Source organism: Bombina bombina, chromosome 3, assembly GCF_027579735.1.
Source record: "Bombina bombina isolate aBomBom1 chromosome 3, aBomBom1.pri, whole genome shotgun sequence".
NCBI lineage: Eukaryota > Metazoa > Chordata > Amphibia > Anura > Bombinatoridae > Bombina > Bombina bombina.
Window position 1 is genome coordinate 447,327,583 of NC_069501.1, and position 25,696 is coordinate 447,353,278.

The 25,696-nt window shown below is 37.8% G+C and overlaps 1 protein-coding gene across 3 annotated transcripts in view; it reads left to right on the forward strand.

Annotated features, from left to right (window-relative positions):
• The window catches only part of LOC128653410 (complement receptor type 2), a 102,172-nt gene that overhangs the window by 14,300 nt on the left and 62,176 nt on the right, over positions 1-25,696 (forward strand). The gene's annotated exons all lie outside the window — the stretch shown is intronic.

Here is a 25,696-nt window from a genome sequence, read left to right on the forward strand (position 1 = left end):
AAGAGAACTAAATGTTTAACCTCTGTAAATACAGTCACCTAGATTACGAGTCTTGCATTAGCCTTAAAAAGCAGCGTTGAGAGTTCCCAACGCTGCTTTTTAACGCCCGCTGGTATTACGAGTCTGACAGATGCAGGTGTACTGCTCACTTTTTTCCGCGACTCGAGCATACCGCAAATCCCCTTACGTCAATTGCGTATCCTATCTTTTCAATGGGATTTGCCTAACGCCGGTATTACGAGTCTTGGAGAAAGTGAGCGGTACAGCCTCTCCTGTCAAGACTCCTACCGCATTTAAAAGTCAGTAGTTAAGAGTTTTATGGGCTAACGCCGTAACATAAAACTCTTAACTAAAGTGCTACAAAGTACACTAACACCCATAAACTACCTATTAACCCCTAAACCGAGGCCCCCCCACATCGCAAACACTTAACTAAAGTTATTAACCCCTAATCTGCCGACCGGACATTGCCGCCACGTCAATAAATATATTAACCCCTAAATCGCCACACTCCCGCCTCGCGAACATTAGTTAAATTTTATTAACCCCTAATCTGCCGACACCTACCTACATTTATTAACCCCTAAACCTAAGTCTAACCCTAACCTAACTTAAATATAATTTAAATAAAATTATATAAAATTACTACAATTAAATAAATTATTCATATTTAAAACTAAATACTTACCTATAAAATAAACCCTAAGATAGCTACAATATAACTAATAGTTACATTGTAGCTATCTTAGGATTTATTTTTATTTTACAGGCAAGTTTGTATTTATTTTAACTAGGTACAATAGTTATTAAATAGTTATTAACTATTTAATAACTACCTAGCTAAAATAAAAACAAAAGTACCTGTAAAATAAAACCTAACCTAAGTTACAATTACACCTAACACTACCACTATAATTAAATTAATTCCCTAAACTAACTACAATTAACTACAATTAAATTAAATAAACTAAAGTACGGAAAAACCCCCCACTAAATTACAAAAAATAATAAAATAATTACAAGAATTTTAAACTAATTACACCTAATCTAATCCCCCTAATAAAATTAAAAGCCACCCACAATAATAAAAATCCCTACCCTATACTAAATTACAAATAGCCCTTAAAAGGGCTTTTTTGCAGGGCATTGCCCCAAAGTAATCAGCTCTTTTACCTGTAAAAAAAAAATACAATACCCCCCCAACATTAAAACCCACCACCCACACACCCAACCTTACTCTAAAACCCACCCAATCCCCCCTTAATAAAACCTAACACTACCCCCTTGAAGATCACCCTACCTTGAGACGTCTTCCCCCAGCCGGGCACAAGTGGTCCTCCAGAGGGGCAGAAGTCTTCATCCAATCTGGGCAGAAGAGGACCTCTAGACGGGCAGAAGTCTTCCTCCAGGCGGCATCTTCTATCTTCATCCATCCGGACCGGAGCGGGTCCATCTTCAAGCCAGTCGACGCGGAGCATCCTCTTCTTCTGATGACTCCCGACGAATGAAGGTTCCTTTAAATGACGTCATCCAAGATGGCGTCCCTTGAATTCCGATTGACTGATAGGATTCTATCAGCCAATCGAAATTAAGGTAGGAAAAATCCTATTGGCTGATGCAATCAGCCAATAGAATTGAGCTTGCATTCTATTGGCTGATTGGAACAGCCAATAGAATGCGAGCTCAATCCTGTTGGCTGATTGGATCAGCCAATAGTATTGAACTTCAATTCTATTGGCTGATTGGATCAGCCAATAGGATTTTTCCTACCTTAATTCCGATTGGCTGATAGAATCCTATCAGCCAATTGGAATTCAAGGGACGCCATCTTGGATGATGTCATTTAAAGGAACCTTCATTCGTCGGGAGTCATCGGAAGTAGAGGATGCTCTGCATTGGCTGGCTTGAAGATGGACCCACTCCGCTCCGGATGGATGAAGATAGAAGATGCCGCCTGGATGAAGACTTCTGCCCGCCTGGAGGTCCTCTTCTACCCGGATCGGATGAAGACTTCTGCCCCTCTGGAGGACCACTTATGCCCGGCTGGGTGAAGACGTCTCAATGTAGGGTGATCTTCAAGGGGGTAGTGTTAGGTTTTATTAAGGGGGGATTGGGTGGGTTTTAGAGTAGGGTTGGGTGTGTGGGTGGTGGTTTTTAATGTTGGGGGTATTTTTTTACAGGTAAAAGAGCTAATTACTTTGGGGCAATGCCCCGCAAAAAGCCCTTTTAAGGGCTATTTGTAATTTAGTATAGGGTAGGGATTTTTATTATTTTGGGGGGCTTTTTTATTTTATTAGGGGGATTAGATTAGGTGTAATTAGTTTAAAATTCTTGTAATTATTTTATTTTTTCTGTAATTTAGTTTATTTTATTTAATTGTAGTTAATTTAGGAAATTATTTTAATTATAGTGTAGTGTTAGGTGTAATTGTAATTTAGGTTATGTTTTATTTTACAGATAAATTTGCATTTATTTCAGCTAGGTAGTTATTAAATAGTTAATAACTATTTAATAACTATATTGTACCTAGTTAAAATAAATACAAAGTTGCCTGTAAAATAAAAATAAACACTAAGCTAGCTACAATGTAACTATTAGTTATATTGTAGCTATTTCAGGGTTTAATTTATAGGTAAGTATTTAGTCTTAAATAGGAATTATTTATTTAATTGTAGTTATTTTATTTAGATTTATTTAAATTATATTTAAGTTAGGGGGGTGTTAGGATTAGGGTTAGACTTAGGTTTAGGGGTTAATAACTTTATTATAGTGGCGGCGACATTGGCGGCGACATATTAGGGGTTAATACATTTAATATAGTTGCGGCGACGTTGGGGGCGGCAGATTAGGGGTTAATAAATATAATGTAGGTGTCGGCGATGTTGGGGGCAGCAGATTAGGGGTTAATTATATAATGCAGGTTGTGGTGATGTCGGGCGGCAGATTAGGGGTTAATAAGTGTAAGATTAGGGGTGTTTAGACTCAAGGTTCATGTTAAGGTGTTAGGTGTAGACATAAAATGTGTTTCCCCATAGGAATCAAAACTGCCCCATTGATTCCTATGGGGAAATCGTGCACAAGCACATTTTAGCAGCTCATCGCTACCGTAAGCAACGCTGGTATTGAGGTGAGATGTGGAGCTAAATTTTGCTCTACGCTCACTTGTTAGAGTCTAACGCCGGGTTTAAAAAAACCTGTAATACCAGCGTTGTCTTAAGTGAGCGGTGAGAAAAAAATGCTCGTTAACACCGCACACCATTACCGACAAAAACTCGTAATCTAGCAGAGTGTATCTATAACAATTGAACATTTATAGGTCTTTCTTCTAATCTATTAGCTGTGTTTTTGTTTTTTTATTTTTTAAATGGCATTCTAATCCATTAGCAGAGTCAATGTTTAAATAAATTAAAGGGACAGTAAAGTCAAAAATAAACATTCATGATTCAGATAGTTCATGCAATTTTAAACAATTTTTCAATGTACTTGTATTATCTAATTTATCTTGTTCTGTTGGTATCCTTTGTTAAAAATCATACCTAGGTAGGCTCAGGAGCAACTATGCATTGCTGTGAGCTATCTGCTTATTGGTGGTTGCACAAATGGATCTTGTAATTGGCTCACTTAATGTGTTTAGATAGCTCCCAGTAGTACATTGCTGCTTTTTCAACAAAGGATAGCAAAAGATTTAAAATGGTATGCACTGGGCGGCTGGACTTCAGGGAAGATAAGGCCACTTTATCTTTTCCTTTCTAGAGAGTTCCCGGATGGATATTTCAATTCTAATAACATTAAAAAGAACGAGGTAAGAATTCTCATACCAAAACATCTCCCTTTCCAGGTATTAAACAAAGTTTCACCAAGTGACCAAGGACAGAATCCTGAAAATTGTGGGCTTATTATGTCATCGTCTAATCACCCTAGTTAATGTATACGCTCCAAACAACATCAGAACCAGATTCTTCAAACAACTCTTTTCCCTAGTTATCGAATCCAAGAAAGGGACTCTGATTTTTAGTGGAGATCTTAATATCACTATAGATCCCATGTTGGACTAATCTTCGAGCAACACACAAAACTTGTCTAAGTCTCTTAACATTGTATGCAAGTGCATTGAACAATCGAGATTCATCCAACATCCATCTCAGCACAAATATACACTTTATTCTCACCCTTGGTCCCTATACACACAACTAAAATATTTAGTAATTAACCAGAATAGTCTGTCTCTCCTTAAGGAGTCAGATATTGGACCCACAATGTGGTCAGATCATTCTGTGATTACATTATTATTAGAATGGTCGGAGAAGCCTCACACGCCATTTATGCGGAGAGTGGATGGTTCTCTATTGCACAATCCCTCCACCCTAGAAGCACTCACTAAATCATTAAAATAATACTTTCAAATTAATGCTAATTCAGAAACTACTTGTACTGTCTAGGTAGCCCATAAAGTGGTCATTACGGCGGAATGTATCAAACACAAAGCCTTCCTCAAAAAATCGTATGACGCTACTGTCTGCACATTAACCAAACGCCTACACTACCTAGAAATTCAACACAAAAATTCCCCAACAGACATGAAAATCTTTGCATGGCTCACCACAGTCAGAAAGAAACTCAGTGCCACTTTGCTTAAATATGCTCAAAGAAAAGCACTTCATCTTTAAAAAAAGACATACTTTTATGAGGTAAACTGGCCCCCTCTTTGCAAGAGCCCTGAAATCGCAATCTTTTAACTCCCATATACAGTACATAAACTGACAGCACATAACGATACTGCTATTTATCATAGTATAGGAATAGCGAATCATTTAAGCGATTATTATTCCCATTGATATGATCTACGTTTAGACACATCCCCAGAGCACCTTAAACATATGAGTCAATACATCAAAGAAGCACATTTAGTCAAACTACAACCAACCAAAGTTAAGGAATTAGAAGACCCAATCTCTCTGACAGAGGTGTTGTCAGCAATTACAGATCTCCCCACTGGGAAGAGTCTTGGCCGTGACAGTCTCTCCCATGCCTATTATAAAACCTTTAAAAGCATAATAGCACCCCATCTCCTAAAATTATTTCAAACAATACATTATAACCAGGATATTTCAATTAAAATGTTTGAGGTTCATATTTCCCTTATCCTAAAATGAAATAAATCTCCCACAAATCCAGGCAGCTAAGGAAACATCTCCCTTTAAAACACTGATATAAAAAAATTGGGTAAAATTTTATCTAAGCGTATCAACACTGTCCTTAACGCGACTATCAATACAGACAAAGTTGGCTTTGTTCTGCATCTGGAAGCAAGAGCTAACACAATTAGAGCACTGACTTCAATGTACTATGAAGATTTACAAATATCCATTTGGTGTTTCTCACTTCCAATGCAGATAAAGATGTTGACCAAATTATTTGGCAATTTCTATGAGACTTTAAAAAAATTTGGACTTGGCCCCAAAATTATTTTACGCATTTTTAATCTTTATACACACCCCAGTGCCAAAGTTAAAGCAAAAGGAATGTTATCTCGCTCTTTTAATATTTTAAATGGTATCCACCAGGGCTGTCCCTTATTGCCCATTTTATTTATATTATCGATGCATGTCTTAGCATCCCACATCCGACCAAGATGTTGAAGGCATCAGCATTGGTCCACATAATTTTTCATATTTATCATCAAAATAGCAATGTATGCTGATGACATACTATTCACAATTTCTTCTCCTTTTCATTCCATTCCTACAGTTCTCAGCGAATTAAATATGTTTGGACAATTCTCCAATTTCTTAGTAAATACACAAAAATCTGAAATCCTAAACATAACATTGTCTCCAGCCATGTTCCAATCTTTAAATTCAATATGTCCTCTCAAATTAGAAACTGAAGCCATTAAATGCCTTTGTATTCACCTCTCCCCTAAGCAATCAATGCTCTTTGACGAAAATAATACTTCCTTTTGCATAACACGCAACAAGACTTACAATCCTGGACAACAAAGCCAATCTCATGGTGGGGGCGATTACAATCTATGAAAATTACCACATTACCCAGAATCTTGTACAGCCTTCAAGCACTCCCAATTCCCATACCTAACTGGTTTGTTAAGCGATTGCAAGTTCATATTAACTCATTTATTTGGGGTAAAAGTAGGCCTAGAATTTGTAGAGACAATTTGCATAGATCAACGGAAAATGGGGGATTGGGTTTCCATGTATCAAAGATTACTACAAGGCAGTTACTGTCCAAAGAGTCCTCAACTGGCATGGTGCAAGTGAATTTAAGGCCTGGGTGTCTTTCGATTCTCACATCCTCAAGGTTCATAACGTAGAGGTATTATGTTGGGTTCCCAAGGACCTAAGATCTCCTCTGTGCTCATATTTACATACTCTTAAACACAGCTTTATGTTTGGGATTCAATTTTACTTTATAATAAGAGTATCTCAACTACACATTCTCCACTATTCCAAGTCCCTTTGAAGGATGAAATGGTGTGTGGATTAGATAAAGGATACAAGAGATTGACTGAATGGGACTTTACAGTTCCTTTATCTAAATTTATAGAAAAAGGAAAACTCTTAGATAGACACAATCTAACCGAAGTAGTGGGAGTCAAATTTGCAGGCTGGCTTAAATATTCCCAATGTCACCTCTTCATTCATAATTCCACTTATAAATCAAACCTGCTTAGAAATATGACTCACTTTGAAAGTCTTTGCTCCAGAAGTGAAGGTGTCAAAAGCCCCCTTTCATTATCATGTAAACTTCTCCAATATCAACATGGTTCACAATTACTATCTTATACCTTTTCGATGGCCTGAGGATTTAGGGTTTCCATTGAAAAGGAAGGAATGGGATAGGATCTTCACACACACACCCAAGGATACTCAACATCCCCAAAAATGCATTTTTTTGCTCCGATAGTACCTTACCCCATTGTGACTAAGTACAATTTACCCAGGTGCTTCTATTGAGTGCTGGATAGAATACGGAGAATGTGGCTGTGGAGGCTCATTTCCAATCAATACTCACAAATGAAGTGCAGTAATACTAAATGATTTACCTAAATTTCCTTATAAACTTAGATTTCACTTCTTACAAATTGGGCCCAATGGAGCCAAATCACTAATAGCTTGCAGCTGGAAAACACCCATCACCCCCCCCCCCACAACAAAATGTGGATAGATAGAGTCACAGAACTATTATCACTAGAGGAATATGGTTATTTTAAGTGTAAAAAATGTGCTTAATTTCTTAAAGTTTAATTTTATCGGGAAGAATCCACACATAGGTTTGTTAGCTCCTAATTCCCATTCTGGAGTTGTCAGGCAAAATATAGTTGCTTTGATAATAAGATTGTATATTTTCTCCTCCCCACGTTTACCTCTCTTTGTTTTCTACTCTAAACTCTGTAACTTTCTTGACGACTTCTTGTCCCTCCTTTAGTGCATCAGACTCATCACCTTCATTTTGAGAACTGGTACCTTCTGAAGCCTGATGATATACCATTAATTTTATATACAGTTAAACACATTGTAGTTTTATAGTATGATATGTTGGACAAATATCCAACTGTACATATCTCGCTTTACCTTATATAACCTCTTCCTTTTATCTTTTTGCAATCCTTATTTCTAGGAAGTCAAAGACCAATATCACATAAATGAGTGAGACTCTTTGGTTTAGTTATTTTTGAGAAATTTAAACTCTCAGGTATCAAGGAGCACTGTGAATGTATGAGCCTTACATCTGTACAAATGCACCTGATAGTATACTTTTTTTCATATCATGTTTGAAGGATATTACCTTTCTTTAATACACTTTGGTGGAGTCATACAACATGAACATTACTAATTATCAGCTAGATTACGAGTTTTGCGGTACAGCTATACCGCTGAAAAATTGGCCATTGCGCGTGGAATGGTCGGAAACGCATATTACGAGTTGCGGCAGTCTAGCTATACCGCAAGCATTTTAGCCTATAACACAACGTCCATTCAGCACTCAAAAAAATGACGTTTGAGTGTGGGATTTCCACAGCGTCGGTATTACAGGTTGTGCGTTCAGGCTAAAATGCTTGCGTTATAGCCTTATGGATTTTGTGTAACAAAAATGTTTCCCAAAACTCATAGCTAAACTGTTACAAAGTACACTAACACCCATAAACTACCTATTAACCCATAAACCACCACCCACCCGCATCTCAAACACTATATTAAATGTATTAACCCCTAATCTGCCGCCCACCCATATCGCGACTATTAAAAAAAGTTATAAACCCCTAATCTGCCGCCCACCCACATCGCCAACACTATTAAAATATATTAACCCATAAACCTCCGACCCCCCACATCACCACCACTAAATAAACCTATTAACCGCTAAACTTCCGACCCCCCACACCGCTGCAACTAATAAACCTATTAACCCCTAAACCTCCGGCCCCCCACATCGCCACCACTAAATAGTCCTATTAGCCGCTAAACCGCCAGCCCCCCCACATCGTAACTACTAAACTAAACCTATTAACCCCTAAACTACTGGGCCCCCACATCGCAAAACACTAAATTAAACTAGTAACCCCTAAACCTAACACACCCCTAACTTTAAAATAAAATTACAATAAATTAACCTAACATTACAATTCTAATAAAATAAAAAAAACTTCCAATTAAAAAATCTAAATTACAAATTTAAAAAACCTAACACTACGAAAAAATTAAAAAAATCTAAAATTACAAAAAATAATAAACACTAAATTACGAAAAATAAAAAACACTAAGATTACAAAAAATAATAAACGAAATTATAAAAAATAAAAACAATTACACCTTATCTAATAGCCCTATTCAAATAAAAAAAGCCCTCCCAAAATAAAAACATCTCTAACCTACAATAAACTACCAATAGCCCTTAATAGGGCCTTTTGTAGGGCATTGCCCTAAGTTAAACAGCTTTTTTTCCTGTAAAAAAATACAAAGTCCCCCCAACAGTAAAACCCACCACCCAACCAACCCCCCAAAATAAAAAACCTAACGCCAAAAAAACTAAGCTACCCAATGCAACTAAAGGGGCATTTGTATGGGAATTGCCCTTAAAAGGGCATTCAGCTCTATTACACTTTGCCCAAAGCCCTAATTTGAAAAAAAAACCACCCCAGAAAATAAAAAAAATACCTAACACTAACCCCAGAATATCTACGGTTCCTGAATTCTGGACATCCATCTCCATCCAGGAGGCAAGAAGTCTTCATCCAGGCAGCGACATCTTCATCCATAGCGGGGGCGTCTTATATCTTCATCCCAGCAGCGCGGAGTTATCCTGGACCGGCGATGACATCCTGTGGGGAACGTCCTCTTCATACGGTCACCGCCGTATACTGAAGTTGAATGCAAGGTACCCGTTTCAAAATGGCATACCTTGCATTCCTATTGGCTGATTTGATTCTTCAAATTCAAATCAGCCAATAGAATGAGAGCTTCTGAAATCCTATTGGCTGTTCAAATCAGCCAATAGGATTTCAGTAGCTCTCATCCTATTAGCTCTTTTGAACAGCCAATAGGATTTCAGAAGCTTTCATCCTTATGGCTGATTTGAATTTGAAGAATCAAATCAGCAAATAGGAATGCACGATACGCCATTTTGAAATGGGTACCTTGCATTCAACTTCAGTGTACGGCGGTGACCGTATGAAGAGGATGCTCCGCGCAGGATGTCTTCGCAGTCCAGGGTGGCTCTGATCCACGCCACCGGGATGAAGACAAAATACGCCCCCATGATGAATGAAGATGTTGCCGCCTAGATGACGACTTCTCGCCGCCTGGATGAAGACTTCTTGCCGCCTGGATGGAGATGGATGTCCGGACTTCAGGAACCGTGAGTAGATATTCTGGGGTTAGTGTTAGGTATTTTTTTGGGGTGTTTTTTTTTCAGATTAGGGCTTTGGGCAAAGTTTAAAAGAGCTGAATGCCCTTTTAAGGGCAATGCCCATATAAATGCCCCTTTAGGGGCAATGGGTAGCTTAGGTTTTTTTTTTTGGTGGTTGGTTGGGTGGTGGGTTTTACTGTTGGGGGGATTTGTATTTTTTTTACAGGTAAAAGAACTGTTTAACTTAGGGCAATGCCCTACAAAAGGCCCTTATTGGAAGTTTATTGTAGGTTAGGGGCAATGTTCCCTCTAATTTTTTTCACAGCTGTGCAGACCTGCTCCTGCTCTGAGCAAATTTTTTTTACACGACTTGACAACTGGGCAGCACTTTTATATTATAAAATATTTGAGGACACAATTTACATATATATTAATAACATATTATGAAACAGCAGCATACTTATACATTCCTGCAACTTTGCATATTGTATACACGTGTGAGATTGTGTGTTTGTGTGTGTCACACACACACGTAAACACAGATATTAGACATGTAAACACTGTTCTCTTCAATAAATAAAATAAAGCAGCATTTTTACATAAATCTTATACTCTGTAGGCAGCTGGTATAACAAATCATTGTAAACACATTAAGGGAAAAAAAGTACACTGTCCTTTTAAACAGCAAGCAACTTTCGTTAAATAACTGATATGCAGCTAGTGAAACAACAACTTTAAATATCAAATAGTGTATAGTTGCATAAAATGAATCTCAGCCTGAAATACATTAGTAGGGATTGGAACATAAAGATAAATCACATCATCAGACAGTCATTAATCCAGTACTCAGATCATGTTAAACCCCTTAAATGGAGCAGTATAATAAACTAGACAGCTTTAAAAAAATATATCTTTCTTTGATTGAAATGAAAATAACCAAACACAAACTTTATTAATACATATAATTTTCAGCCTGCAACTACAAGTATAAAAAAAAAAAAAAAAAAAAGCACATTAACTTTAAAATTACTTCTCAGAAGCAAATATCCCATTTAAGATCAAACTGTTGAAAATAAAATGGGATATTTGCCTCAGAGAAGTTTAAAATCATATCTTTTAACAATCCTTATTCCTCCAGGCTTAAACAGTCTATTTAAATTAATATAAATTTGGTAGGAATTGTCATCTGGATTATTTAAATAGATAGGTAAGGTAACTTACTTTGAAAGAAAATTTTATAATTGATGATAGTCAAATGAGTTGTAGCTGCTATTATTATATATTAGTATATTACTATTAATAATTATTAATAAAATATTACATAAAAAAATTATTTACTTAAAAAAAAATCTGTTGGCAAATTTGGTGCCATAATTGTCAGTAGTCCTGCTGTCACTCACAGTACTAGTATGAATTGAATATGTCTGGGCACTGCTCACTAAACTTAATAAAGTGCAATTCACACAGGGTAGATATGTTCACCTAACAAACACTACAGCCTGTACAGCCTAATGTGTGGGGCTATTCCACAATATCTTATTTTCATTTTAAGTCTTATTATGATTTATAATTATGTATACTAGACTAGCAATGAGTAAATATTACTCGTTGTCAACGTCTTATATCTGCAAGCAAAGCATAATCCAAGAATAGAGAGGGGGGAGTGTTTCTGTATGACTCTGGGGCCGGCTGTTTCAGTAATTTACAAAGGGATGAAAGAGAGCAAGGGCAAGGCAGCTGCAGCATTGAAGTCAGACAGCAATGTATATTCTCCCCCAGTACACGCCTCTGCTTTAGTGGAGCACAGCGATTAAGTTTGTGTGTGGTGTCTAAGTTACAGAGTTAGCAAGATGTTGAAACGTATTTGTCTTGGGCTGCAGTCTCATTTTATTACTTTAAGTTATAATAAAATGAGAGTGTCTGCAGCCCAAGACATATACGTTTAAACATCTTGTTAACTCCCTGTCCGGTCCGGTGCTGTGCTAGCCCGCAGCAGCAGGGCTAAAAGTAGGGGAACTATTTATTTCTTAGATTCAATATAGAAGTTAGACTTACATTACAATGCTTCTTCCACCTCAGTTTCTCCTGGTCAAACCAGACTCCAGATCTCAACTGCGAGTGCGCACTGAAATTTTTGGCGCGGCTAAGGGCTCTAATGCATCTTGGTGCGCGGGGATAATAAAGAAGTGCGTGGTGTCACTCAAATTAATGCGCGGCCGTGCTGCCACGCTCATTAGAGGGAACAGTGGTTAGGGGGTGTTTTTATTTTGGGGGGCTTTTTTTATTTTTTATAGGGCTATTAGATTAGGTGTAATTGTTTTTATTTTTCATCATTTCGTTTATTATTTTTGTAATCTTAGTGTTTTTTATTTTTCGTAATTTAGTGTTTATTATATTTTGTAATTTTAGATTTTTTTAAATTTTTTAGTAGTGTTAGTTTTTTTTATAATTTGTAATTTAGATTTGGGGGGCAGCGGTTTAGGGGTTAATAGGTTTATTTAGGTGTCAGCGATGTCGGGGAGCGGCGGAATATGGGTTAATATCTTTATTTAGTGGCAGCGATGTCGGGGAGCGGCGAAATAGGGGTTAATATTTTTTAGTAGTGTCGGCGATGTCGGGGAGTGGAGGATTAGGGGTTATTAGCTTTTATTAGTGTCGGCGATGTCGAGAAGCGGCGGATTAGGGGTGATTAGACTAGGGGTTTATGTTAGGGTGTTAGGTTTAAATGTAACTTTCTTTTCCCCATAGACATCAATGGGGTTGCGTTACGGCAATCTCCATTCCGCACTTCAGGTGTTAGGTTTTTTTTTCTAACACTTTCTCCCATTGATGTCAATGGGGGAAAGCGTGCACAAGCACGTCAAATCAGCCCTTGGCTTTTGTGTGGTATGGAGCTTAACGCACCATAACGCACAGCACAAGGAGGCTTTTCAGTAACTCGCAATGGCAGCGCTATAGAGAGTGAAATAACGCAATTTTTTTGGTGTTATTTTCACACATTGTTTAGCGCAAAACTCGTTATCTAGGTGTATGTGTTTTGTTTTGTGTGTGTGAATGGTGAGTAATGAGTTAAAGGTTTGTCTGTCTTAATGTACAGCAGGGCCCCCTTAGCTTTTAAGATAATTATCTCAGCAAATTCAGTTAACACTTCTCTTATCCTGTGTAAATGGGAGACACAGACATCCTGAGTTTAGCTAACCACTACATGCTAGTTACAGAAGGTACAAATATGGTATGGTCCGGTCACTCTAAGAATGTTTTTCATGAATACCTTACAGCCTCCTGGTTCTTTCCAAGGTGAACTAAAAGACCCACAGTAATTTGGTGGATTGGCTGGGAATCCAACATCTCTGGAACAGCTGGAGACAGACAAACAGACCCAACTTCTACTCAACCAGGACCGATCCTCATCTGAAAGGTAAGGCACCTTTAAAAATGCCTAATTGCTTGAGTAGTTGTTGGAGAAGGGAGTCTTAATCTCATAGCCCAGAGTGACGGATTCCTTAAGTAAGTCTGAATAATATAATTATCTGATTTTATGCATGTTGTAAAAACTTATGCTATTGTTTGTATAAAACAAAAACTCATATGCCAGAAGGTGATTGGTCAACAGGCAAAGCAAGAGTAGGTATAGGTAACCTGTATCAGCCACATTACAGGTTCTGCTAGCCGAAAGGCAGTGACCTTGTTCCTGGCTGAAAGCAAGGGATACTTGAGAATAAGCCTATACTGAAATAATGACCTGACCAATCACCTAAGGGGATATTGAGTTGATTAATTAGTGTACACGTGGGATGACTGAGGGGTCTGTGTGACACATAGACTTAATTACAAGAGTTTTGGCGCCAGGAGTTTCGGAATAAGTGTTTAGGCAGGTTAAGGAGTTTGACCTGCTAGGTGGTGACTAGTGTTTCAGCAGGTTAAGGAGTTCGGCTTGCTAGGTGATGTGTTTGGGCAAGTCAGGAACTTCTGTTAACCAAGAAGACAGTCTAGGTGACAAAGTCCTTATAATAAGGGTTTCAGCTAGCTAGGAGATAAGTATGGGAACAGCACAGTTGACTGTAATGTAAGGGGCCCCTAAAGTAAATGCAACGTACTATACACCCATGGGTAAATGAATATTGTACTAAATGGAAAAAGATAACTGACGGACCCTATAAATGCCCAAATGAGGGTACTTTTGACGTGACTATAATAGACAATCAATGCTAAAATGGACATAATATATGCTATAATAGACAATCTATGCTATAATGGACATAATATATGCTATAATAGACAATCTTGCTTAGTGTGTGCAACATATAAACCAATACTAACTGACATTGACCAGGTACTGAGGGCTACTGCTAATTCATCACAGATTCACAAGTTAAAACAGACATTTGATGACATAAGGAGAGCAAAACCATCTGCATCTGCTACTTGAGTATTATCTATATACAGATTTTAGGTATGCTATTGTGAGAGCTTTCCCCTCCCATATTGATTAAGGTAAAATTAATGTAATGAAACAGTGTGAGAATGAGGGGCCTGCAGAGTTTCTGGACAGGCTGTTAAAAGCCTTGAAGGCTTTGGTGGGATAACAGACATAGAGCAAAATGCAGTTCCACTAGTAGTGTCTGCCTTTGTAAAAGAATTAAAGCCTAACATATATAGCATGTTGCAGAGTGTGCGCTTAGGTTGGCAGGCAAGAGAGCGGAATGGAATCTTGCTGATAGTGGAGCAGTGTGAAAGATGTGTGACTTAGAAGGCAAATAAGAGAAAGGAGGAAATTGAGCTTGTTCAATTGAATTATTATACTCAGACCAGAGATGGGGAAAGGGGAAGGGGATAGAATCAGTTTAAGGGGAACAGGAAGTTAGGTGATGAGAAAGAACGTATGGAGGGGGGAGAGGAGATTAGAAAATGCTTTGTGTGTGGGAGACCAGGACACCTGGCCAGGAATTGCAGATCTAGGAGAAATGAGGAAGAGGGACAACAGTACATATTTCCTTTTAAGAGTAATACACATACAGACTGACTAGATGACACTACGCTATTAACCCCTGCCATCCCAGTTGATAGTGATGGTCCTTATGTGACAATGCAAATTGATGGACGTAACACTGAGTTTCTGATTGACATTGGCACCACACGGTCCATTATATCTGTTACTGACTCTTACAACATAGCGGCAGCCCCTAACCAAACAGTATTAGTAAAAGGGGTGGGTAATCAGGCCATTAGACATAAGGTGTCACAACCTATGACTGTCGCCCTGGGTCCTATTACTGACAAACATGCCTTTTTGCTAAGCCCCACCTGTCCGGTTAATTTATTAGGGACAGATCTTCTTTGTAAACTGGATGGTGTGTACTTAGATGTCCCAGCTGACCAAGCAGAGCAAGTCCAAACCATGCTCTCACTACCCTTTGAGGACACCGATGAGGAAGTAAACACAGGTTGCTTTAACACTTCAATTGAAAAGGTACTTGACACATTACCACATTCACTCTGGGCCACAGATGACGCCACAGTAGGCCTCATGAACACACCTCCTAGTGCACCTTAAACCACAAGCATATCTATGTCATATACCCCAGTATAAATTACCTGCTGAGGTAAAGGAGGGTATCAAACCTGTAATTGAACAATTGTTACTTGAAGGTGTTCTGGTACCTACTACCAGCCCGTGTTACACTCTCAATAAAAAAGCCTGGGTCTAAACCACCACAGTATAGGCTTTTACAGGATCTGCGTGCAATTAATGCTAATGTAGAACCTAAGTAACCCATCGTCCCCAACCCTGCCACAATTCTGTCATTCTTACCCATTGATGCAACACACTTTACCGTCATTGATCTTAGCTCTGCATTTTTAGCATTCCCCTGCACCCTGGCAGTCAATACCTATTCGCATACGTAGAAAGCAGTGCCATTTTTTCTATGTTTTTACAAAATAATTTAAAAGATATTAACTTTTCCCCAGGCACCACCTTAATTCAATATGTTGATTATTTTCTGCTTGCTGCCCCTAGTGAACAGCAGTGCAAAAATTATAACTTACACCTTCTCCAGGAGTTAGCTGACAAGGGAAATAAGGTGAACAGAAAAAAACTCCAGTTTTGTCCGGAGGAGGTTACCTACCTAGGACATCTCTTGTCCCATGGGCAACATTCCCTCACTACTACACATATGCACCCTATCCTTTTCTATCCTTTACCATGCACAGTCAAGGAGGATAAAACCTTTTTGGGGATGGCAGGATTCTGCCATCAGTGGATACCAAACTTTTCACAAAAGGCTGCAACTCTGCAGGAACTAGTGAACAGTAACAGTAATTCTTTAGTTACACACACTGAGGCCACTGTAGCAGCCTTCAAGGAATTGAAGGCAGCTCTAGGAACAGCCCCTGCCCTAGGCCTCCCTAACTACCAAGTCCCTTTCACACTATACTGTCATGAACACATGGGCCATGCTGCTAGCGCGCTCATGCAAAAACATGTAGACGGGCTGTGTCCTGACTCGAATTATAGTCATATCCCCCATGTATCAGAGCCATTGTTGCTGCTGCACTTGCTGTACAGTCAGCTCAGAACATTGTCTTAGGCTACCCATTAACTGTACTAGTTCCCCATGCTGTACAGACACTGATCACTTAACACCATACTTACATGACTGACTCCTGTACTACCAAGTATGAATACATACTCATGGCCTCAGAGAATATCCGTATACAGAGATGTCCTCCTCTCAATCCTGTGTCACCACTACCAGACTTGCATGATGCTGACATTGAACCACACAACTGTTAAATAGTTGTAGAATAGCCATCTAAAATTAGAATAGATTTGCAGGAGACTCAACTTTAAAACCCCAACCATGTATTCTATGCAGATGGCTCATGCTACTGTCAGCCAGATGGCACTAGAGTTTCAGGCTATGCGATTGTCTCTGACAATCGGGTCATAGAAGCAGGACCATTGTCTCCAGAGTCAGCACAGGTTGCTAAACTGGTGGCACCCAATCAAGCCTGCATTATTGCCAAAGATCGCTCTGCCACAATATACACTGACTCACAATATGCTTTTGGAGTTGACCATGATGTTGGTGCTATTTGGCAGGCTTTAGGTTTCCTGACCTCCAATGGCACCCCAATCAAAAATGCTAGTTATGTACTTATTTTCATGCAGTCCCTACAATTGCCCACTCAACTGGCCATTGTAAAGGTTCCTGCACACATTAGGGGTACAGACACTCTCTCCAAAGGCAATGCCTTTGCTGATTACACCTCCAAACAGGCTGCTTCACAAGCCTTCTCTTACACATGCCCTACTCCCAGACACCTGTAGTGACAATGCCCACATACCTATAGACTTACTTTCCTTCCACAGAAACATTTACCCACAGGAAGCTGACTGATGGACATCACAGGGAGCCGCCCAGAGCTTACAGACAGGCACTTTGACAGGTCCTAATGGCAGACCTTGTTTGCACTCTACCTTACTACCTTATTTTGTTCACGTGGCACATGGGTTGTCCCACATAAATGAAAGGGGGGTATATAATGACATCTCTAAAGACTGGTGGGCCCCAGGACTGCGTTTAGCGGTAGAACATTATAGTACAAGCTGCCATATTTCCATGCAACACAATCAAGGGAATGCTATGAAACCAACAGACACCAGGTCACCACCCTGCCCATCAGGCCCCTTTGTAAATGTACAAATTGATTTTATTGAACTACCTCAGAGCCAAACACTACAAATACGTACTAGTCATATTAGATACATTCTCAGGCTGGGTGGAGGTTTACACTGCAACACATGCAGACACTTTCACAGTAGCAAAGGAAATTACTGTATGAATTAATTCCACTATATGGCTTACCACATCACATATACTCTGACAGAGGTACACATTTCACAGGACAAATAACACAATTAGTTTCAAATACATTGGGAATGCAATACCACTTAGACTGTGCACACCATTTTCAAAGTGCAGGTGCAGTGGAAAGAGTAAATGGTACTATAAGCTACTAAGTACTCCTGCCAGAAAACATAGACTGTCCCATCATGAAATTCTCATGGGAAGGCCCATGACTACGGCAAGAACTAAAGCCTTACTTATTAAAGATCATGCAATTAGTGATGATACCATACAGGATTACTCAACCAATTGTTTAAGTCTCTCCACTCACAGGTAAAAGCTGTACAGCCAAAGCCTAAAGATGAAAGAGCTCACTTCTTGGAACCCATTGATTGGGTACTGGTAAAGAACTACTCTAGAAAGAACTATTTACAGCCAAGGTGGAAAGGACCTTATCAAATCCTGCTGGAAACAAATACCAGTGCAAATTCACAGTGCAAATTAACAGGAGGGATAAAGGATCCATTTAAACACATACACTGAGCCAAACATCACTGACCATTAAAATATTTATGTACAACATCTTGGCTTACAGAGACAGTGTGTGGGAACAGTTAAGAGACATTGGGATTATCCAGCTCACTAATATCCAAATATGTATTCACTTTTTCTTGTATGCTTTGCTTTACTTGTATTAGAAGTACAAACTTAAGCTATACGTGATCAGAGTCACATAGAATAAACCTGGGAAACCAATAAAACTATATTAGATTACACACAATGGCATTTAAGTAAAAACACTTTCCTTTAGGAACTTGCTTTAAAAACTAGGTATAAAGAACACCCTGAGAATTGTTGGATTTGTGGGCACACTGCCCATAGTACCAATGGGTTTCCATGGATGGGGATTGCTCTCACAAATACTACTTTTTTTAATCTTAGCCAAATAGATGGAGATAAATGGGTGCTCAAACTTATTGATCACCAAACTAAACATGGAAGGGAAGGACCTAGATTGGTATTATCATACGTACAAACTGAAGGGGGCATATGTATAAATAGGACACGTTATGTGTCTGAAACAGCAATAATAGTGCATGGGAACCCAGTGCATGTAGGGGGAAATGAGGATTGTAATGATTATTCTGTATGAGTAACTGTGGACTGTAGAGGGGATGAATGGTCCAGCACCTGCCTTATGCACAACACTTTAAATCCCAAGTGGAATGACACAAACACGCTTATATGGTATAAAGGGTTAAACAACACAAGTGAACTTTCTCTAATACAGGAGGGTTTATATGATATCTTCTTTGCCCTAATTTCCAGGCCTGTGAGTTAAAAATATAATAATTGCAAGAGATACACGTTAACTAGAGGGATCTACTGGATATGTGGCCAATATGCACATAGAAGCCTTCCCTGTTAATGGTATGGTACTTGTTATCTAGGAAATGTTATGCCAGCAATCAGACGAACAAATCAATTAGGGGAAGAGAGAATTATAAATCAGAGGGATGCTCCACCTGTAGTCTACAGATATACTTATCACAGATAATGAGAAGGCAGGTGCATTTGTCTTACACTTTTATGGGTTAATGAGACTAGCTCAAAAACATAATGACCTTGCAAAATTGTTAGATTTTGTTCTGAATCATACTACTGATAGTATTGAAAAGCTAAACCAGGAACAAATCCAAATGGTTGCTTTACAAAGTCGTATGGCTTTAAATTTTATTTTAGCTGCAAAGGGGGGTATATGCGCATTAATAGGTAATCAATGCTGTGTACATATTAATGACACCTCAGGTAAAGTTACTGCTAACATTGGTGCTATACGAGAAGTGCAAGAAAAAATCAGGTATCACCCCAGAGATAAATGGGATACAGCTTGGTTTACCACCCTATTTGGTGAGGTGCTCCTGCATTGGTTGTTTGTGATTGTTCTCGTGGTGGTTGCCATCATAATCCTTGTATGTCTGTGTTTCTTTAACCAATTGTCCGGTATCTCCAGCACCCCTCTTCTATTGCAACAGGAAATTGCATACACTTGTTCCAATACAGACCCTGAGCTTGCTGATTTTGTCATCCAGACCTAACATTACAGAAAATAATAAAAACATAAAACTTCACAAAATAAAAAAAATCTAACGTTACAGAAAAAAACAACCTAACATTACATTAAAAAAAAAAATTACATTACAAAAACATTCGGCTAGATTACGAGTTTCACGCTAAGAGCGGCTCGGTGCTAAATTGCAAGATATTTCCAGCGCTCACCTCCCTATAGCGCCGCTATTACAGGTTTTCATAACCCCTAATCTGCTGCCCCCGACATCGCCGACACCTACATTACACTTATTAACCCCTAATCTGCCGCCCCGACACCGCCGCAACCTACCTACACTTATTAACCCCTAATCTGCCGCCCCTAACATCCCCGCCACCTATATTACACTTATTAACCCCTAATCTGCCACCCCCAACGTCGCCGCCACTATACTAAAGTTATTCACCCCTAAACCTAACCCTAAGTCTAACCCTAACACCCACTAACTTTAATATAATTAAAATAAATCTAAATAAAAAATTACTATCATTAACTAAATAATTCCTATTTAAAACTAAATACTTACCTGTAAAATAAACCCTAAGCTAGCTACAATATAACTAATAGTTACATTGTAGCTATTTATTTTTATTTTACAGGTAAGTTTGTATTTATTTTTACTAGGTAGACTAGTTAGTAAATAGTTATTAACTATTTACTAGCTACCTAGTTAAAATAAATACAAATTTACCTGTAAAATAAATCCTAACCTCAGTTACACTAACACTTAACCTTACACTACAATTAAATAAATTACATTAATTAAATACAATTAACTAAATGACAAAACAAAACACTAAATTACACAAAATAAAAAATAAATGATCAAATATTTAAAATAATTACACCTAATCTAATAGCCCTATCAAAATAAAAATGCCCCCCCAAAATAAAGAAAAACATAGCCTACAATAAACTACCAATGGCCCTTAAAAGGGCCTTTTGCGGGACATTGCAAACAACACCCAACAGTAAAAACCACCACCCACACAACCAAACCCCCCCCCCCAAATAAAATTCTATCTAAAAAAAACTAAGCTTCCCATTGCCCTGAAAGGGGCATTTGTATGGGCATTGCCCTTAAAAGGGCATTTAGCTCTTTTTCTGCCCAAACCCTAAGCTAAAAATAAAACCCACCCAATAAACCCTTAAAAAAACCTAACACTAACCCCCGAACATCCACTTAGTTTTTGAAGACCGGACATCCATCCTCAACGAAGCAGGGAGAAGTCTTCATCTAAGCGGCAAGAAGTCCAATCAGCCAATAGGATTGAAGCTCAATCCTTTTAGCTGATTGCATCAGTCAATAGGATTTTTTCACCTTTAATTCCGTTTGGCTGATAGAATTCTATCAGCCAATCGGAATTCAAGGGACACCATCTTGGATGATGTCATTTAAAGGAGAATTCATTCTTGAAGAGCTGTGGAAAGAAGAGGATGCTCCTTGCCGGATGTCTTGAAGATGGAGGGCCGCTCCGCATCTAAAGGATGAAGATAGAAGATGCCGTCTGGATTAAGACTTTTGCCGGTCTGGAGGACCACTTCTTGCCACTTGGATGAAGACTTCTCCCGGCTTCACTGAGGATGGATGTCCGGTCTTCAAAAACTGTAAGTGGATCTTTGGGGCAAAAAGAGCTGATTTCTTTGGGGCAATGCCGCGCAAAAGGCCCATTTCAAGGTGTAAGGTTAGGTGTTAGTGTAACTCAGGTTAGGTTTTATTTTACAGGTAAATTTGTATTTATTTTAACTAGGTAGCTAGTAAATAGTTAATAACTATTTACTAACTAATCTACCTAGTTAAAATAAATACAAACTTGCCTGTGAAATAAAAATAAAACCTAAGTTAGCTATAATGTAACTATTAGTTATGTTGTAGCTAGCTTAGGTTTTATTTTACAGGTAAGTATTTAGTTTTAAATAGGAATTATTTAGTTAATGATAGTAATTTTTATTTAGATTTATTTTAATTATATTAAAGTTTGTGGGTGTTAGGGTTAGACTTAGGGTTAGGTTTAGGGGTGAATAACTTTAGTATAGTGGCAGCGATGTTAGGGACAGCAGATTAGGGGTTAATAACAGTAATGTATGCTGTGACGATGTTAGGGACAGCAGATTAGGGGTTAATAATATTTAACTAGTGTTTACGATGTGGGAGTGCTGTGGTTTAGGGGTTAATATGTTTATTATAGTGGCGGCAATGTCCGGAGCGGCAGATTAGGGGTTAATCATTTTATTTTAGTGTTTGCGATGTGGGAGGGCCTTGGTTTAGGAGTTAATAGTTAGTTTATGGGTGTTAGTGTACTTTTTAGCACTTTAGTTATGAGTTTTATGTTACGGCTTTGTACCATAAAAGCCATAACTACTGACTTTCAGTTTACGGTACGGATCTTGACGGTATAGGCTGTACCGCTTACTTTTTGGCCGGACAGGCAAACTCATAATACCAGCGCTGTGGAAGTCCCATTGGAAAAAAAATGGAAAACAAAAACCTAACATTGCAGAAAATAACAAACGTAATTATCCAAAATAAAAAAATAAAAACTCAGTAGTTAACTAATGAGGTTGTGTAAGTTCTTCTCCTTATTAGCCAGTTAATAGCTTTTGAAGATGTTTTTCTTTTATTATTGGTTTGTTGGTGGGGATTGAAGAAAAATAGTTCTATACAGGTTTTGAAAATTATTCTATATGTTTAAGAACATGTAACATCCTGTCCTGTTTTTCCCTAATGAACAGCATTTATTATTTTGCTTGTGATAATGATAAGCTTTACTATAGATTATAATATCATACTTTTAGGCTTTTTATAGCAGCCTATTAGTGAACATTTGTTGTTTTGACTTTACTGGTTTTTCTGTTTTTTTTTTATACTTATATGATATGGTTTTGCTATTTATCACGCTTTGACCTTGTTTATCAAGTGAATTAAATTTTTGTATTGTTTATGTTGCACCTCTAACTTGTCCCTCCTTGTATCTTGCAATGTGTACACCTAAATAGCAGACAATATCACTCTATTGAATCAGGACTTCTAAATGCTATTAGAGCGATATGTTCAGTGTTTCCATTGGGAGAAAGAGGACTTAAGATTGTGATAGTGCAGTGGTTATCTGCTTGATATGCATAAAGAGGGACTAACGATTTCTTCATTGGTTGACGTAATGACATTTGACTAATAAACAGCTTGGTTCCCTGGAGGTTACACAGCGCTGCCACTTTCAACACTTTCTAGTTCATATTATGCAGTTTTTCTAAAAAATTGGCAGTATCCATCAAATATGAGGTAGTTTGAATGACAGAAGGTTGTAAAATTTTGTCCAAAAAGATGGCTATTTTTGAGAATATTTATCCCATACCTGCCACTATTGGTCTACCTGATGGTCTAGTGACATTTTTGCATGTCTTCAGTAGGGTATATATAACATGTTTTATTAGATGTTTCACCAATAAACTATTTCTGAAGTTTTCTGTAATAACACCTCTTTTTACAACCTTCATAGTTATATATTCAATTCCCTTTTTTATCTCTATGATCTGTATCCAGCTTCTGGTAAACTTGAGTGTTATACAACTGATTGAGTATTTCTTGTGTATAGTCAGATTTATTCATAACAACGATGGCCCCGCCCTTGTCGGCTTCCTTGATGACAATGTTATTGTTATTATTTAAGGAATCTAGTACCTGTTTGCCTGCTTAGATGAGTGTCTGTGTGCAACTATGCCATGATTTTTATTTTTTTATAATGCCCTGTCTACATATTTTTCCACCAAAGCTTTATAAGTGAATATACTGTGTGAAATATTTTGTGGAGTAAATTGGCTTTTTTTCTGTATGCCATATTTGTTAGGATTGCTAAATGTACTATGTCCAGTGTTGGACGTTAGTGTGCTCATTTCATTCATACAAAATATGCTTTAAGTTTAATCTTTCTAAAAATAAATTGTAAATCTTTTTACAAATCAAACAAATCAATATTAGTGAAAATAGAAAAAGTAAAACCTTTGTTTAATAGTGTTAATTCATCAGAACTCAATTGATGACTGGAAATATTGTGTACTAAATTATCATTAATCAAAGAAAGTTCCACATCCCCATGTTTTGCAATGCATTTGGTGCAAGTGTCCACAATCTCATATTCAGTGTCAGTGTTATTAAATGCAGATAGGGTAGGTATAGTTATATCCATAGTTGATGGGGTGTGTGTTATTGTGCTGCATACTTTTTGGACTGTCCGCTCTTGATAGCAGTCACCCAAACGCCAATGTATTGCACTCTCCGGTACCTTTATTAGTTGTAGTGCCCCATCTGGGATCAGAAGGCATTTACACTGAAGACCAAATTAGCTTTCTTCTAGAACTACTTGAGATCATCCTTTATCAAAATTAGTTTCTTTTTTCAGACACTTTTTTCTACAGAAACAAGGAACTGCTATGGGCTCCAATGTCGCCCCTACATACGCCAATATCTTTATGAACAGTTGTGAGCAGCATTTTGTGTATACTCACAAATTGTTCATTCTCTATGGTGCCTCCTGGTGGAGATACATAGATGATATTTTTGGCTTGTGGTGGGGGCGACATTGAGAGCCATTTAGCTTTTGTGGATGATCTTAATACTTCTATTTTGGGATTAAAATTCACCTTGACGGCCAGTAAAACATCAGGTAATTTTTTGGATACATTAGTTTACAAAGAGAATATATTTTTAAAAACTGATTTATACATCAAGCCAAAAGATAGAAAAAGCCTCTTAAGATACGACAGCTATCACTCTCCGAAAGTGTACAAAGCATTACCTAAAAGCTAGTTTACACAAATAAAAAGAATAGTTTGTGATCCCCAACAGTGTAATAAAAGTTTAGAAGAAATGGCAACTCAATTTAAAAAGAGAGGTTATCCCAACCACTTAGTAGAAAAACAAAAAGAATATGCCATCACCACACAGACAGAGGAAAGAAAAAAAGAGAAGAAAACAGATAGCAAAACTAAGAGGTTAATCTTTGTACCTAAACATGAGCAATAAAATTAATAGAATCCTTAAAAAAACACTGGCACATTTTGAAAGATCTCAATCCGTCTGTTAGTGCTTTTGCAACCCAACCATGTCAGTATATAGGAGAAATAAAAACATAAAGGACTATTTAGTTTGAGCTGATATAGGGGGTAAAAAAGGTAGTATACAGAAAACTATTGGTCCAGGCAAAACTGGCTGCTATCCATGTTTGAGTTGCAGTAACTGCAACTCTATGATTAAGGGAGAATTTTTTTATCACCCTACACAAGGTACAAAGTATAAAATAAAACAATACTTAACAAGCAGGTCTAAGTATATCATAAATCTTATCAAATGCCCATGTGGCCTAAATTACATCAGCGAGTCCTGCAGAGAAGCCAGAGAGCGAATTACAGAGCACAAATTCAACATAAGATGTAATAACAAGGATGCCCTTGTCTCCTCACACTTTTTGGAAGCAGGCCACAACATCAACCAATTGTGCTTTCAAATTATTGAAAGAATAGATACTACAAGAAGAGGGGGTGATAGGGAACATTTGCTCAAGGTTAAATAAATGTACTGGATTAATAAATTACAAACATTAAAACCAAGGGGATTAAATAAGGACTTTGACTTCTCATTGTTTAGATAATTGCTTGCCTAGTGTATATGTTGATAGTACTCCTAAAGTAGATGTTAACATTCTATGCATAGTCCATCCTAGGGAATACTCTGCACCACTGAATAATACTAAAGTACTATATATTAAAGTGCACTCATTTTTACCATATTTGTTGTTGGCAGTTTTCTGTATCCAATATTGTGTTTATGTGTGTTCAGTTATGCAACTTCTTATTTTTAATTTTATATATT